The sequence below is a fragment of the Ailuropoda melanoleuca genome, chromosome 13 (assembly GCF_002007445.2).
Source record: "Ailuropoda melanoleuca isolate Jingjing chromosome 13, ASM200744v2, whole genome shotgun sequence".
NCBI lineage: Eukaryota > Metazoa > Chordata > Mammalia > Carnivora > Ursidae > Ailuropoda > Ailuropoda melanoleuca.
The window spans coordinates 24,841,638-24,856,837 of NC_048230.1; the positions used below are offsets into that span (position 1 = coordinate 24,841,638).

General features: G+C 46.8%; 1 pseudogene; it reads right to left on the bottom strand.

Moving 5' to 3' along the window:
- Positions 1-10,092: 10,092 nt before the first annotated feature.
- LOC117795655 lies at positions 10,093-12,038 on the bottom strand (annotated as a pseudogene).
- Between the last annotated feature and the right edge of the window lie 3,162 nt (positions 12,039-15,200).

Genomic DNA, 15,200 nt, shown 5'->3' on the forward strand with positions numbered 1-15,200 from the left:
CCATGCTGAGCGCAGAGCCCGATGTGGGGCTTGATCTCATGACCTGATCTGAAATCAAGAGTTAGATGTTTAACTGACTGTGCCACCCAGGTGCCCTCCATGTTTAACATTTTGAAGAACTGTCAAACTATTTCCCATAGTGGCCTTACGATTTTACATTTCTGTTCGCAATATACGAAGTTTCCACATATGGTTCAATATATGAAGGATCCTTGACAAAACCTGTTATTGTCTTTTTGATTCTAGTCTTCTGGTGGTTAGGAGATGGTATCTCATTGCGGTTTTGATTTGCATTACCCTAATGATGTTGAGCACCTTTTCATGTGCTTATTGACCATTTCTATACTTTCTTTGGAGAAACATCTATTTAAATCATTTGCCCAGGGTGCCTGTGTGGCTCAGTTGGTTAAGCATCTGCCTTTGGCTCAGGTCATGATCTTGGAGTCCCAGGATCGAGCCCTGCATCAGGCTCCCTGCTCAGTGGGGAGTCTGCTTCTCCCTCTGCCCTTCACCCCACTCGTGCTCTCTCTCACTTTCAAATAATAAAAATAAATAAAATCTTTAAAAATAAATAAATAAATAAATCATGTGCCCATTTTTAAATTGGGTTATTTGTTTTTAGTGTGAGTTGTTAAGAGTTCCTCAAGTTCTTTATCAGATGCAGTATTTGTAAATATTTTCTTCCATTCTGTGGAATATCTTTTCACCTTCTTGATGGTGTTCTTTGAAGCATACAACTGTAAAATTTTGGGGCCCAGTTCATTTGTTTTCTTTCGTCACTTGTGCTTTTGGTGTTCTATCTAAAAAACCATTGCCTAGGGGCGCCTGGGTGGCACAGCGGTTAAGTGTCTGCCTTCAGCTCAGGGCATGATCCCAGAGTCCTGGGATCGAGCCCCACATCAGGCTCCTCCGCTATGAGCCTGCTTCTTCCTCTCCCACTCCCCCTGCTTGTGTTCCCTCTCTCGCTGGCTGTCTCTGTCAAATAAATAAACAAAATCTTTAAAAAAAATAAAAAAAATAAAAAACCATTGCCTAATTCAAGTTCAAGAAGATTTAATTAATTCCTGTGTTTTCTTCTGAGAGTTTTATACTTCTAGCTTTGACATTTAGCTCTGATCCATTTTGAGTTAATTTCTAGATATCATGCTCCCTTCTATTCCCAGTATGTTGGACTTTGTTAAATGCTTTTTCTGTTTTTTTGTCCCTTGTTCTATTAAATATGGAAAATTTGTAGATTGATTTTTATATGTTGAACCAACCTTGAATTCCTGGGATAAATCACTGGGTCATGGTGTATAATCTTTTTTTATATATTGCTGGATTGTGGTGTTAATATTTTGTTGAGGATTTTTGCCTCTAAATTTATAAGCAATAATGGTCTGTAGTTTTCTTTCCTTTTTTTTTTAACTTTTTAAAAAAGATTTTATTTATTTATTTGAGAGAAAGAGAGTGCATGAATGGAGGGAGAGACAGAGGGAGAAGCAGACTCCCTGCTGAGCAGGTAGCCTGATGTGGGACTCGATCCCAGGACCCTGGGATCATGACCTGAGCCAAAGGCAGCCACTTAACTGACTGAGCCACTCAGGTGCCCCTGTAGTTTCATTTTCTTATGATGTCTTTGTGTGGTTTGGGTATCAGGTAAGTGTAAAGATCTGTCAATTTTGTAAATCTCTTCAACATACTAATTTTTGGTTTTATTGATTTTCCCTACTTTTTCCTATTCTTTATTTCATTTGGTTCTGTTCTCGTCTTTATCATTTCTTTCCTTCTGCTTGATTCAGGTTTAGTTTGGTCTTTTTTTTTTTTTCTGATTTCTCAAGGTGAAAGGTTAGGTTCTTTATATGAGAGCTTTCTTCTTCTTCTTCTTCTTTTTCTTCTTCTTTTTTTTTCCTAATAGAGGCGTTTATACCTATAAATTTCCAAGCACTCACTTAGCTGCATCCCATAGGTGTTGATATGTTGTGTTTTCATTTTCATTCATCTCAAAGTATTTTCTAATTTCCATTGTGAGTTCTTAGGCCCATTGATTATTTAGGAGTACGCTGTTCTATTTCCACATATCTGTGGGTTCTTAAAATTTCCTTCCGTTATTGATTGTGGTCAGAGACTATAATTTGTATGATCTCAATTCTTTTAAATTTATTGAGATTCATTTTATTTATTTTTAAATTTAATTTAATTTTATTATTATTTATTTATTTAAGATTTTATTTATTTATTTGTCAGAGAGAGAGAGAGAGACAGCCAGCGAGAGAGGGAACACAGCAGGGGGAGTGGGAGAGGAAGAAGCAGGCTCCCAGCAGAGGAGCCTGATGTGGGGCTCGATCCCATAACGCCAGGATCACGCCCTGAGCTGAAGGCAGATGCTTAATGACTGAGCCACCCAGGCGTCCCGAGATTCATTTTATATCCGAACATAAGGTCTGTCTTGGAGAATGTTCCATGTGCACCTGGGAAGAAAATGTATTCTGCTCTTGTTGGGTGAAGTAGTCTATAGTATCTGTCAGGTCTGGTTGATTTATAGTCTTGTTCAAGTTTTCTGTTTCCTTATTGATCGACTGCCTGGTTGTTATATCCATTATTGAAAGTAGGATATTGAAGTCTCCAACCATGATTGTTGAATTGCGTATTTCTCCCTTCAATCCTGTCAGTGTCTGCTTCGTGTGTCTTTGAGCTCTGTTTTTTGAGTGCATATATGTTTATTTGTTATGTCTTCCTGATGGATTGACCCTTTTAGCATGATAAAATGTTCTTTGTCTCTATAATCAATTTTTGTCTTAAAGTCTACTTTGTTTGATAATAGCATAGCCTTTCAAACTCCTCTTTGGGTGCTGTCTGCACAGTCTAGCTTTTTCCATCACTAGGATGCTTCCCTCTCTGCTCCCGGAGGCACCCCCAGCAGTGGCTCCTTGTCTGTGATCCTAGTGTCCATCAGCCTCTGTGGGGCCAGCACCTGATGAGTACCCCCACCCTGGCTCCGGCTCCTGCCCTAGTTTCTGGGCTCTGGTAATACTACCTTCTTCCTACGTCTCTCCAGCTCTGGGGATACTGGCGACTTCCTGCTGTTATTAATCTCTGGGTGGCCTCACCATGCCTCGTTTGACTTCTCAGCTCTTCCATCACCTGGATAACTGGCTCCCTATATTGAATTGCTTTTGTTTCAAATACCTAGAGTGGCTCTTGTTTGCTTCAACCCTGACTGATACAAGGTGATTCCTGTCCCCAAAGAGTTTAAGACACAGAAGAATTTAAGGTTAGATTATACCCCCTTTCCCTACAGTTATGACCAAGACCAAGCATGACATGATGCTTTACCTAAAATAAGGGAAAGAAATCCCAGATGGCACAGGGCAGGAAGGCAGATGAACAAGTAGATAGGATAGGGTTTCTTCTCCCCAGACTGATGAACATTCTATTGGGGTGTAGCGCAATGAACTTAGCTCTCTGTATGATCTTGGGCAAGTTGCTTCCCCCCTCTGGGCCTCAGTTTTCTCAAGTGTAAAGGGGGGAGACTGGGATGCTTAGAAGACACCTAAGCTTTGCCATCTGAGACTGAAGTGCAGAACTTTCTTGTGGCATCCTGCTCACGGCCTAACCACTCCCATTATCCCACATCCCCCAAGTGGAAACACAAGAAGCTCTCACTGAACCTTCTCTCCAGCCCAAAGGTTTTGACTACTCTCATCACCGGCACTTGGAGCCCATTTTATTTTTAGGGATATAGGAAATCCCTTGAACTAAGTAGAAAGGACTCTCAGGCGTTATCTCTGGCAGGGTGTTGGTAAGGAAGGGCAGGGCAACTTCAGTTTGGAATTATTCCAGAAGCTTCCTCCTGCAGCCCTTTTCTATGTGCCAGATGCTGCTAAGAAACAAAAACTTAGAAGCAGAAGACCTATGTTCCAGCTTTGCCTCAGCTGTAACTGACTCTATGACTTTGGGCAAGTCACTTCCACTCTCTGGTTCTTGGCTGCCCATCTGAAAATCATGGGATTGGGCCACATAAGGCTCAGGCTCTCTTTTCAGGATATTTCTTGTTATCCTTAGGGATTTTCTTTGGTTCTCTAGCTGGCATAGGCCCCCATAGAAGGTCCACAAGTATACCGGGAAGGACTGGAGAATTTTGTGGCAGGTGCAGCATGTTGTCGGTGCAGAAGGGCTGCTGATTCTGGTTTCCTTAGCAGCCTCTGCCTGATGCTAAGTGGTGGTGCTCCCTCCAAACCCTTTCCTTCCTCTCACTGTCCTACCTGGTCCCTCCAACTCTGTCTATATGGACATTGCATGGCTGTGGCCTGGGAGCCTTCAATTTCAGTTTCCTAGCTGGCCTCTGAGGGAGACCATGGGGATTCCCTAGTATTTTTCAACACTGATCGTGAACTTTCCTTCTTCATGATAGCATGCAACCAGTGACTACTCGCGGTGAACACATTCTTAATGGCAGGTACAGTATAGAGGAACCCAGTATGACTTTCCAAGTCCCATCAACCCATGGAGGCCCAGGATGGCCCACTTCTGCTGCCCTTTCTTCTCCGAACTTCCATAGCACTTTACTCTGGGGATACCCAAATTGGCATGTGAACTATTTTCTATTCTGGAGTAGACTTCATGCTTCTTGAAAACAAAATTGTGCTGTGTACTTTTCTGAGATGTCTTTGCATTGCCTCAAATAAGTGCTGTGATTTTAAAAACCCCCAATTTTTAGTATAGTTTGGTATAGTTCAATAATAGTGTAATAATGGGTCCCCTGGGTGATGTCCTCTCTCATGGAAGTTTCTGCCCCATCCCACTTGTTATACAGCATGTGTTGCATGTCTAGCAGGAGACGTGAAGCCAACTTCTTGAGACTGCTGCCTCTTTCCTTCTGGAGAATCTTTTTTTTTTTTTTAAGATTGATTTATTTATTTGAGAGAGAGAGAGGCAGGTTGGGGAGAGCACGAACAGGAAGAGGGGCAGAGGGAGAGAAGGCATCTCCAGCAGACTCTCTGATGGGCACAGAGCCCGATGCAGTTCTCGATCTCATGACCCTGAGATCATGACCTGAGCTGAAATCAAGAGGCGGATGCTTAACCGACCAGGCACCCCTGGCCCCCAATTTTTCCTTCTGGAGAATCTTAAAAGTCAAAGCAGGGACTCCAGAAGTGAAGCCCCTTACTGATGCTCAGGGGCTTGTGGGAGTGGGCTCCATTGTTTTCAAGCCGTGCCAAGGATGTGCTCAGTCTTACGAGTGAAGGGAGCTCTTCGAGTTCACGTTCTCCGGTTACAGTGCCATGAATAGTCCAAAGTGTCCGTATGAAGGACATGTCCATAAGAGAAGCAGATGCACGGCACTTGCTTCGTCCAGAGCGTCTTTGGACCATCAGGTCTTTGGTCTTTTAAAGACTGATTGCCCCACAGAGACAGAGGCGGCTCAGCACTGAATACCTGATAAGCAGGTACCTAATAAACATTTAATTGATTAATAAAGTGACTTTCCTGAGATGCCAGCGTTCCCTCCACCTCTTTCTTGGGAGCTCCTTTCTTCCTTTTAAATTGACTTTGGTGGGAATTGACCGCAGATGCTGGTCTCAGCAGCAGCTTGAATAGGACCTGTATTATGGCAGAGCAGAGAACACTTCGCTCCCAGGGAATAGGCCCCAGGACTACTGTTTTGGTTCTGCAGTGACTTCATTCATTCATTTTACAAATATATTTCACAAGCACTTATGTGTCAGGCATGGCTCTGGACTCCACAAATACAAGGATGAACACCCATGGTCCCTGGTCTTACCTAAGTCACTTGGGGCATAGTGGGTGGATTAGTCAGCTCAGGCTGACAACACACCATAGATTGGGTAGCTTAAACAATAGAAATTTATTTTGTCCCATTTCTGGAGCCTGGTAGCTGCAGATCAGGGTCCAACAAAGTCAGCCTCTCTTCCTGCCTTGCAGATAGCTACCCTTTTGCTATATCCTCACATGGCCTTTTCTCAGTGTGTGCAAAGGGACGAGGAGAGAAGAGGAGAGAGGGAGAGAGGGAAAGAGGCCTCTGATATCTCTTCTTATAAGGATATTAATCCTGTTGGATCAGGGCCCCATTCTTAGGACCTTATTTAACCTTAATTACTGCCTTTATAGACTCCAACTCCAAATGTTACCACCCTGGGGGTTAGGGCTTCAACATATGGATTTTGGAGGGACAGAAACATTTATTCCATAACAGTGGGGAAGATGGAAAAATAAAGAGGCACTGTAAAAGTATAAGCACTAAAAGTATAAAAACATGCATGAAAAGGTATACGTTCAACTCAATATGGGAAGGGAAGAGGATGCAAATAGAGAGGTACCCAGGAATATCATGGTATTATTCTTTATACAGGTATTAAACATTTCATAATATTTAAACAAGCAATAGAAGACAGAATATAGTACAATGCGGTGAGAACTAACGGGTGGGGGGTGGGGCAAGCCCAAGATGCCACAGGAGCACGTAGGGGAGGCCGTGTGAAATGTGCCATCTCAGACCAGTAGGATCGACCCAGGGGAAGAAAGGAGGATAATGGCAAGTGGTCAGGAGCAAGTGCCCAGGCCAGAAGTGTTGCCCAGCAGACCTTGAACAGGTTGCTTGCTTTCTCAGAATTGCTCAATTCAGGAGTTCAGGACACCGGGAGAGCCCCACTGTTGAACTTGGCCTTCTTGCAGGAGAGATGTAGCCTGTGGGCCAGATTTCCGGCCTGTTACCAGAGGGAGGTTGTGTTTGGCACATGAGACATCTTTTGCTTTTGCCATGTCTTCAGAGTGAATCTCTCTTTGCCATTGCGACCTGTCGAAGGATGGTGTGCAAAACATTTCCTAGAATTGACTGTTCCCAGCTACTCTGCTTGTCCATTTGTCCATCCATCCACTCATCCAGCATCTGTTTACTGAGTTCCTGCTCTGCCAGAGATTGGGTCAAGTGCTAGGACTTGAAGGCCCAATAAGCCATGTTGGTCAACTAATGACCACAGAGCATGCCAACTAATGGGAAGTAACAAGCCTCCATATTTGCATAGGGCTTCCATATTTCTAAGCACATTCTTGTATCTTATCCATGTAACCTTCAGGGTTGCTCTGTTCGCTAGGTTTCAGTTTTCTGATTGAGAAAATTGAGATTTCAAAGAGAAGAAGTGACTTGACCTTTGACTCCAAACTAAGGGGCTTTTCCCACCATGCCAGCCTGACACTAGGCATGACCTGAAGGACACAGGCCATGGCTGTCCCCTCCTTGCCTGGAAAAAATGCCCTCAGACAAGGCTTCCTACATCCTGTCCTGTTCTCTGACAATGTGCGCTCTGCTTTTGGGGAAGTCCTACCCATGAACGAAGTTTTCTGAGAAGGAGCAGGGAAGAAGATCTGGAAGAAACCTTCCTAGTTATTCAGTTCAACCACCAACTGATGACTTGGTGGCCTAGAGGGTAAAGAATAACGTAGCTGATCTGTTTCTGTCTGTAAAGCCCTGAATGTGGTCTTACTGTTTCTTACCAACTCTTGGGCCCACCTCTTATCTTTTCAACGAACTCCTTTTTCTGAACCAATTAGCTAGGGCTGTGTTTTCCCAACTAAGCACCTAGGCTGCTAGAATTTGTAAAGAGCGATGTACTGTTTACTGATGGGACCCATCCAGTCTTCTCAAGTGAAATGGGGTCCATATGCAAATTCTGTCAACAAACTGGAAAAATACTGATTTTTCAAGATGAGCTTCTAAAGGCCTGCATTCAATGAACCGGTCTTATCATGTATATTAAATAAGACATGCAGAATGGAGGATATTGACTGAAGGAAGGCAGAATCCAGAAGAAATAAAAAACCAGGGGCGCCTGGGTGGCACAGCGGTTAGGCGTCTGCCTTCGGCTCAGGGCGTGATCCCGGCGTTATGGGATCGAGCCCCACATCAGGCTCCTCCACTATGAGCCTGCTTCTTCCTCTCCCACTCCCCCTGCTTGTGTTCCCTCTCTCGCTAGCTGTCTCTATCTCTGTCAAATAAATAAATAAATAAAATATTTAAAAAAAAAGAAATAAAAAACCAAAGGCATGTCTGACAATAGTATTAAAAAGTCTGGCTTTCTGGGGTTCCTGGGTGGCTCAGGCATTAAGCGTCTGCCTTTGGCTCAGGGCGTGATCCCAGGGTCCTGGGATCGAGCCCCACATCAGCCTCCTCTGCTAGGAGCCTGCTTCTTCCTCTCCCACTCCCCCTGCCTGTGTTCCCTCTCTCGCTGGCTGTCTCTCTCTGTCAAATAAATAAATAAGATCTTAAAAAAAAAAAAGAGTCTGGCTTTCCCTCTCTCCTGGCTGAAATCTCTCAACGACGTTAATAAAAGTGCATTTATCTTGGTCAAGCTTAGGCGTGAGCTGAGACGTCAGACCACAAGATCAGGTGGGAAGAGCACAGGAGCAGGGAAGACTGAGCAGGAGTGTGGTGGGAGACATGGTCAGTGTAGGTGATGCTGATGGATAGTATATTTGAAAGTTCCTAAGAGAGCAAATCTTAAGAGTTCTTATCACCAGAAAAAATTTTTTTTGCTATCTGTGAGATGATAGATGTTAACTAATTCTGGCAATCATTTCACATTTCTAAATATGTATAAATCAAGTCATGATGCTGTGCACCTTGAACTTCATACAGGGCTGTATGTCCGTTATATCTCAGTAAAACTGGAAAAAATGTTAAAAAAAAAAAAGGGAATAACTTAGCCTACCATAAACTCACCCTTCTGCTACCGTAAGAAAGAACAGGGTGAGTCGAACAGGGCAAGAAAGAAGAGAGATCTTCTCTGGAAGGTGAGATCTGGAGAGATCTACCAGAAGGAAGCACACCCCGAGTCCCCTGGAGGGAGCCAGATCAGCAGAAACTAGGTCCTGCCTTGCTTGCAGCTGGAGCTCTGGTCCAAGTACGCATTTCTTGGCTCTACCCAGAGTGTCCTACAGCTTCCAGTCCCTCTGGCCAAGTAGATCAAGTCCAAGATGGTACCTCTTACCCTCCCTCCACCTCCAATCCGTTTTTGTTTTTTATAACTTGGGAACAATCTATTCCCGTGCGGAAGCCAAAGAGAGTGGGCCTCCATCAGGGCTGGGTAGCTTGGTATTGATTTAGGGCTCCAGCCAGACAGGGACGCCCCAAATTCGAGAAAGGTTCTGCTTTGAACTTACCTAGAATTTTGTAATCTGAGCATCTAAAGAAGCAGCTCTCTTCATTCCAGCGTATGTGCGTATTTTGTGTTGGTTGCTCAGTATTAAGAATTCTATTTGGAGAGAGGCTATCATGCTTCTAGGGCGTAGGGCTTTTGAAAGTCCTTCTCAGGCCTTGGGCCACCGTGAGGGAAAGGAGCAACAGGGTGAGGTGAGGAGCTGTTGGGCTGCAGGGGGAAGGAGGCAGCTCTCCAGGAGAAAGAAAAGGGAAGGAGGGACGGGCACAGACTAGCATGAGGCCTCAGGTCACCCTGACACCTGTTGCCACGGCCGGGTGGCGGCTTCCTGCCGCTTGTCAGGACACGCGTGCACAGAGAACACAATGGGTTTGTCTTAACAAGAAGATGCTTCCTGTTTTGCCACCTGGGCTCAGTGCCGAGAGGAAGAGTTTACGGGTCTGTGTTTTTCACGTCGTCAAGCTCTACGAGGGAAGGTGTGGGGGCAGGTGAGGATGGGGGTCTGGGGAAAGGTGAAAGGGAAAGCAGAGGAGCCATTTGTCCTTCTAGAATTGCTCAGAGAAACCTCGTACCATTCTGGTCTCAGCCCGTGGAGGGAAAGGGATGGCCACACTGCCCTCCTAGCCCAACAGCTCCATGGCAGAACCCCTGCGTGTGCCTGACGGTTGTCCAGAATCTCCTTGGCTTTTTTTTTGTCCCTGAGTGAGAGACTTTTACAGTGACCTTTATCTTGGTGAGGTGGCAAGAGCAGCTGGAAACTTGGACTGAAATAGCTCTGTGGTGAAACAGAGGCCGGAAAAGGTGATGCTGCTCTCAGGCCAGGTGATGGATGAGAAATCCAGCGTGCCTGCGCCCCACCCCCCAGACAGAGCCCACCACCGGGCCAACCAGACATATTTCACAGTGGAGTGTGTACATTTTAATTAAGTTTAATCAACTAATTAATTTTAATTACATTTAATCAATTAACTCATGTTTAAAAGATTTTATTTATTTGAGTGAGCGAGCGAGCACGCACGAATGGGGGGGCAGGGACAGAGGGAGAGGGAGAAGCAGGCTCCCCACTGAGCAGGGAGCCTGACAGGAGGCTCAATCCCAGGATCCCATGATCACGACCTGAGCCAAAGGCAGACGCTTAACCCACTGAGCCACCCAGGCGCCCCTAATTAATTTTAATTAATTAATTAATTAAGGTGTGTGAGAGGGTAAGCTTTATTTCTACTCTCAAACTCTTAACAACTTTGCATAAAGTCCTCATCGCTACCTCAGAGATGGCGGGAACTGTAATGAGCAGTGCACCACCGTGCACAACACAGTGGATTTTAATGTGCCCCCCACCCCCACTTCAGGGGAAGGGAGGTCACACTATACACTTCTGGAGACGCCCCAAAGGTTGTCTGGCACTTTGGTCCAGAAAGGATTTGGTTCAATTTCTTGCTGCCTTAGGATACTAAAAGGCACATAAAGTTTGGTTGCTCAACCCCTCTGGGCTGGGGTGGGGCAGAAGGTGGATACGGAGGTGGTCTGGGACAGAGGGGCAGGCCCTGGGTGTGGGTTCAAGTTCTTGTCGACAGAGGTGGTCGATGCTGGGTGGCTGCTGGGGTGGCTGAGGGCAGCCGGAGTGCTCAGGCTGGGCGGATGCTGCCTTGTGGATTTCGTCTGCCCAGTGCATCAGCTCACTGCTCCGGAGCCAGAGCTGGATCTCCCTCTGGGCCCTGCCACGGAGTCGCTGGCACTGATGATGTTCTTGCTGATGCCGATGCTGAAGTCCCCCCTGATCGTGCCGGGGGCAGCCCGGTGTGTGTCCGTCCTATCATGGCCCTTGAGGAGCAGACCACACGGGGGTCTTCCCAGACCATGGCTGCCACCGGCCAGAGCTCATGTAGGTGATGAGGCCCGGATAGAAGGGCTTCCTCCGCAGGGCATGGTAGTGCTTGGCAAGGACTGTCCCCACCAACCTCAAGTCTCTCCTCTCAAACAGTTGGATCACATCCCCACCAAGCCGCTGCTCCACCCCACTTGGCTTCATTGCAACCAGGGTCTGCTCCCGGGTCCGGAGGACCCTCCCGAGTGAGGGCATGTGAGCAGGCTCGGGCCTGGGGCTGAGAGCCACTCAGCAGGCCAGGCTCCGTGGTGTGTTCCAAGAGGCTGCCCATGATCTCCCGCTTGAGGGCTGCCGGCTGAGCGCCTGGAGTTTGTACATTTCGGTTATTAGAAAGCCCCGTGTCTTTATGCTTGTTTAGCTCGAGACCATCTGTTGTGGCAGAAGAGTACGGGGTTCCAGTCTCTGCTTGGCCAGCCAAGTTTCCAGGAGCCCCTCTCTTGTTTCCTCCTCTGGGGATTGAACCAGATGAGCTTGGATGTCCTCTCTGGCCTCACTATTGGGGGATTCCATTGATCATCTCCAGGAGGGGCGGTGAGGTTCAGAGCAGCTTAGTTAATGCACATTTAGGAAATCCTAGTAGAGCTTTGGTCAGAAGGAAAACACGGGAGGAGTCTTGAAACAGTCCTTCCCACACAGTTGTTTAAGGAGACCATGTCTGCTTCCTCCTCTTGTACGCTCTCCGCGCAAAGCCCTTCTCAACACAGCTCATTCAGCACCTCTGGCCTCGATCTCTGACTCCCACTCAGCCATTCTGGGCCAAGTTTGAGTTCCCCCAAAGCACTGAGCACATTCATTCTTCTGGGTGCTTCCACATGCTCTTCTCTCAAGGAGCAAAGGCTCTTTCTTCCCTTGTTAGACTCCAACTCGTCATTTAAGAACCAGCTCCTGTAGCTCTCAGCTCCTGAAGAACTTCTGCTGCCGCAAGCCCAGAGCATGCCATTCACACCCACTGCCCACAGCACGCTGTTCACACTCTGCTAGCACCTCTCAGTCTAATACGTATCCAGGGCATGTATGCGTCTTTCTGTCTCCGTCAGGTTACAAGGAAGTGGCACCTTGTTTATTTCTTAGATGCTTAACACAGCACCTGGCATATTCTTGGTGCTCAAACTGGTGGATATTAAATCAAAATGAAGGATTTTTCTGTTGATTTGACCTCGAACAGGATACAGCTAGAGCTCATGAGATAGTGGCCACTCTTTGGTAGAGCAAGGGAGGAGATGGACAGAGGAGAGAAGCTTAATGGGCCTGTCTCCACTGAACTATACGGCCACCTACCCCCGCTCCTCAAAGGTTAGTGTCAGCGTTGGCTTCTGAGTAAAATTCATGGGGTCCGTACTCTGGGAAGGCTCCCAGACTGATAAGGCAGGTCAGCGATTTTAAGGATCTTACCTGCTGTTTGAGGAAGGAAGGGAGCTGCTGTTATTCGGAGTCGGCTACATGCCGGTCCCGGCATTACCGCATTTCATTTCCCAACAATCCTATGAGGTAAGTACTCTGATGCCCATTCTACAGATGAGGAAATAGAAACTCAGAGACGTTAAGGACTTTCCCAAAGGGGACTGATAGCTAGTAGCAGAAAACAAGGAATGGAACTCCCCCATCCATCCTCTTTCCCCTAAGCAACACTAGTTGGTAACCAGGAACCCAACTTCATAACCACCGAAAACCCCAAAGTCGAATGCTTCTGAGGCCAACACACCAGCAGAGGAATCCCCTTACGGACTGCGTGTCCAGGCGGGACTCACTTCTGAAGCCGCGTCTTCACGAGCATTTCTGATTGGTGGAGGGTAGGTCACGTGCTCATGTCCTAGCTTCAAGGGAGCCTGGGAGTTGGAGTTCTTGGGGGAGGCAGGAGCGTAAGGGAATTTCCTCCAGAAAGGCCATCGTAAGACGATGGGTGTCTACGAATAGGACAGATGTTCACGACACTGACTCACCCTAAATGTTACAGAGTAGGAAGTTATTTTAGATGCCCAAACAAATTTCTCTTTCAAATCCTGCTCCTTTCTCAAAATGTGGTTTGAAGGAAGAATTTTTATTACATAATTTTTGGGGCTATCACTTACATATAGTAAAGTTCACCTAGTTTGTTGTACGTATCGAGGGGTTTTTATAAATGCAGACAGTTGTGTAACCACTACGACAAGCAAGATACAGCATACAACAGTTTCATCACCCCCTATAGTTTTTGAAGCAAAGACTTTTAAAGCGAAGAACCAAAAGAGAACTGAAGAGACTCGATGTGTAAAATATCGACATATGCATGTCCTTGGCTCCCATCCCAGGGGTACAGAGACAAAGATTACCACAAAAAGACTAAAATGTTCAAAAGTGTGGGGGCGCCTGGGTGGCACAGCGGTTAAGCGTCTGCCTTCAGCTCAGGGCGTGATCCCGGCGTTGTGGGATCGAGCCCCACATCAGGCTCCTCTGCTATGAGCCTGCTTCTTCCTCTCCCACTCCCCCTGCTTGTGTTCCCTCTCTCGCTGGCTGTCTCTATCTCTGTCGAATAAATAAATAAAAAATCTTTAAAAAAAAAATAAAATAAAATGTTCAAAAGTGTGATTGCCTTTCACATGTCAGGTGTAGGGTTTAACGCAAGAGGGTGGAGGAGGTAGACTGTTGTGGTTCTGGCTCACTGCGTGAATTCCTGCTTAGTGCGCCAGGTAGGCAACACCTTGAACAAATGCACAGCTTCCCGCAGATCCGGCAGAGGGAGGCCCGTCTCTGACCTTTGGACCGTACACCTTGTCAGGCAAATGACAGGTGCACGGTGGGTCTGTGTCCCCACTTCTACGTCATGCTCCAGGTCATGGGGTCCAGAAACCCCTGGGTTGAAGAGGTGGCCAAAGGCTGGCAGTGTGTAGGGCTGGTGGTGTAGACATAGCTTTGATGTGTAGACAGAGGAGGAGGGGATGGAGGGGAGTGAGCTGTAGGCCTGGGCTCAGGGGCTGAAGGGAAGCTCTCCATGGAGTCTAAGAATTCTAAATTTGAGCATGGCCTTTTAGGTCATTAAAAAATATACTCTTCATTATGGAAACATAGATTCTCAAAATAGGATAGAACCTATTTTATTTAACAGTTCATTAGCTTGATTTATGGCATAACTCTCTGGGCATGCGGTGTGTAGGCCTCTATTGGTTGGTGCGCTTGCCTGGGCCCTGCAGATGTTCGAGGCAGGCCTGAATGAATGCGTTGAGCTTCCTCAGAGATAGTTACCAAAGCTCCCTGCAGGCCAGGCTCCCTGACAGTAGCCCTGTACCCCTCTCCTGGGGAGGTGAAGGAGGAAGAGAATGAGCACACGTTTTTAGATGTTAACCATGTGCTTGAATCTGACCAGGGCCAAACTATCCTGACTGGTGGGTTTATCTTCGCCAATTTAAGATAAGGAAATGGAGGCTTGGTGACGTGTAAGTGCCTCCAGCGTCCAAGCTGAGGTTCCAGCCCAGCTCTGTGCGGCTGCAGGTCCTACAGAACCCACCCCTCCCCACCAGGGGGTTAAACTCACTCTGCTCTCCTCCTCACCAGGATTTGTATGGGGGAAGGAGTCAGTCGCTTAGATGGGTTGGAATGAGGCCAGTGCCACTGCTTTGCAGGGGAGGGTAGGGGGGAGCCTTTATGTTTCCAGAACCTTCTCTGGGTTGACCCTATTTTTGTTCCCAAGCAGAGAAGGGCAAGGTACAGGTAGCTAGGACAGGGAGAGTGCAAACACTCAGGTAAAGGAGGTACCTGGGGATTGACTGTGGAGCAAGCGAAAGAAAGGGGGGTGGGGAAGGTTCTGCACAAATCCTTTGGCTTTGAGTTGTTCCCGATTTCAAATCCAGGCCCCACGATGAGCTGATTGTCTGATTCTGACAGAGTCGTGTGACTACCTGGAACCTCTGTTTCAATACCTGCGAAGGTACGATCGCTCAGGGTTTGCCCTGAGTCTCTGGGAGGACGAGCCGAAGCAGAACCAGAGAGGCACCTGGCCTGGTGCAAGTTCTCCACGGCGCTCCGTCCCCTTTCTCCTTCCTCTTGTTGACTGAATCACTGAGCCCATTTTGGCATTCTGTAGATCTCTACAGCTGAGAAATCTAAAAATAAACTTGAATTATGGTGGGTTTAGCCTTGAGGTCTCTGACTGTGTAAATAGCAGAAGTGAAAAAAAAAAAGCCATT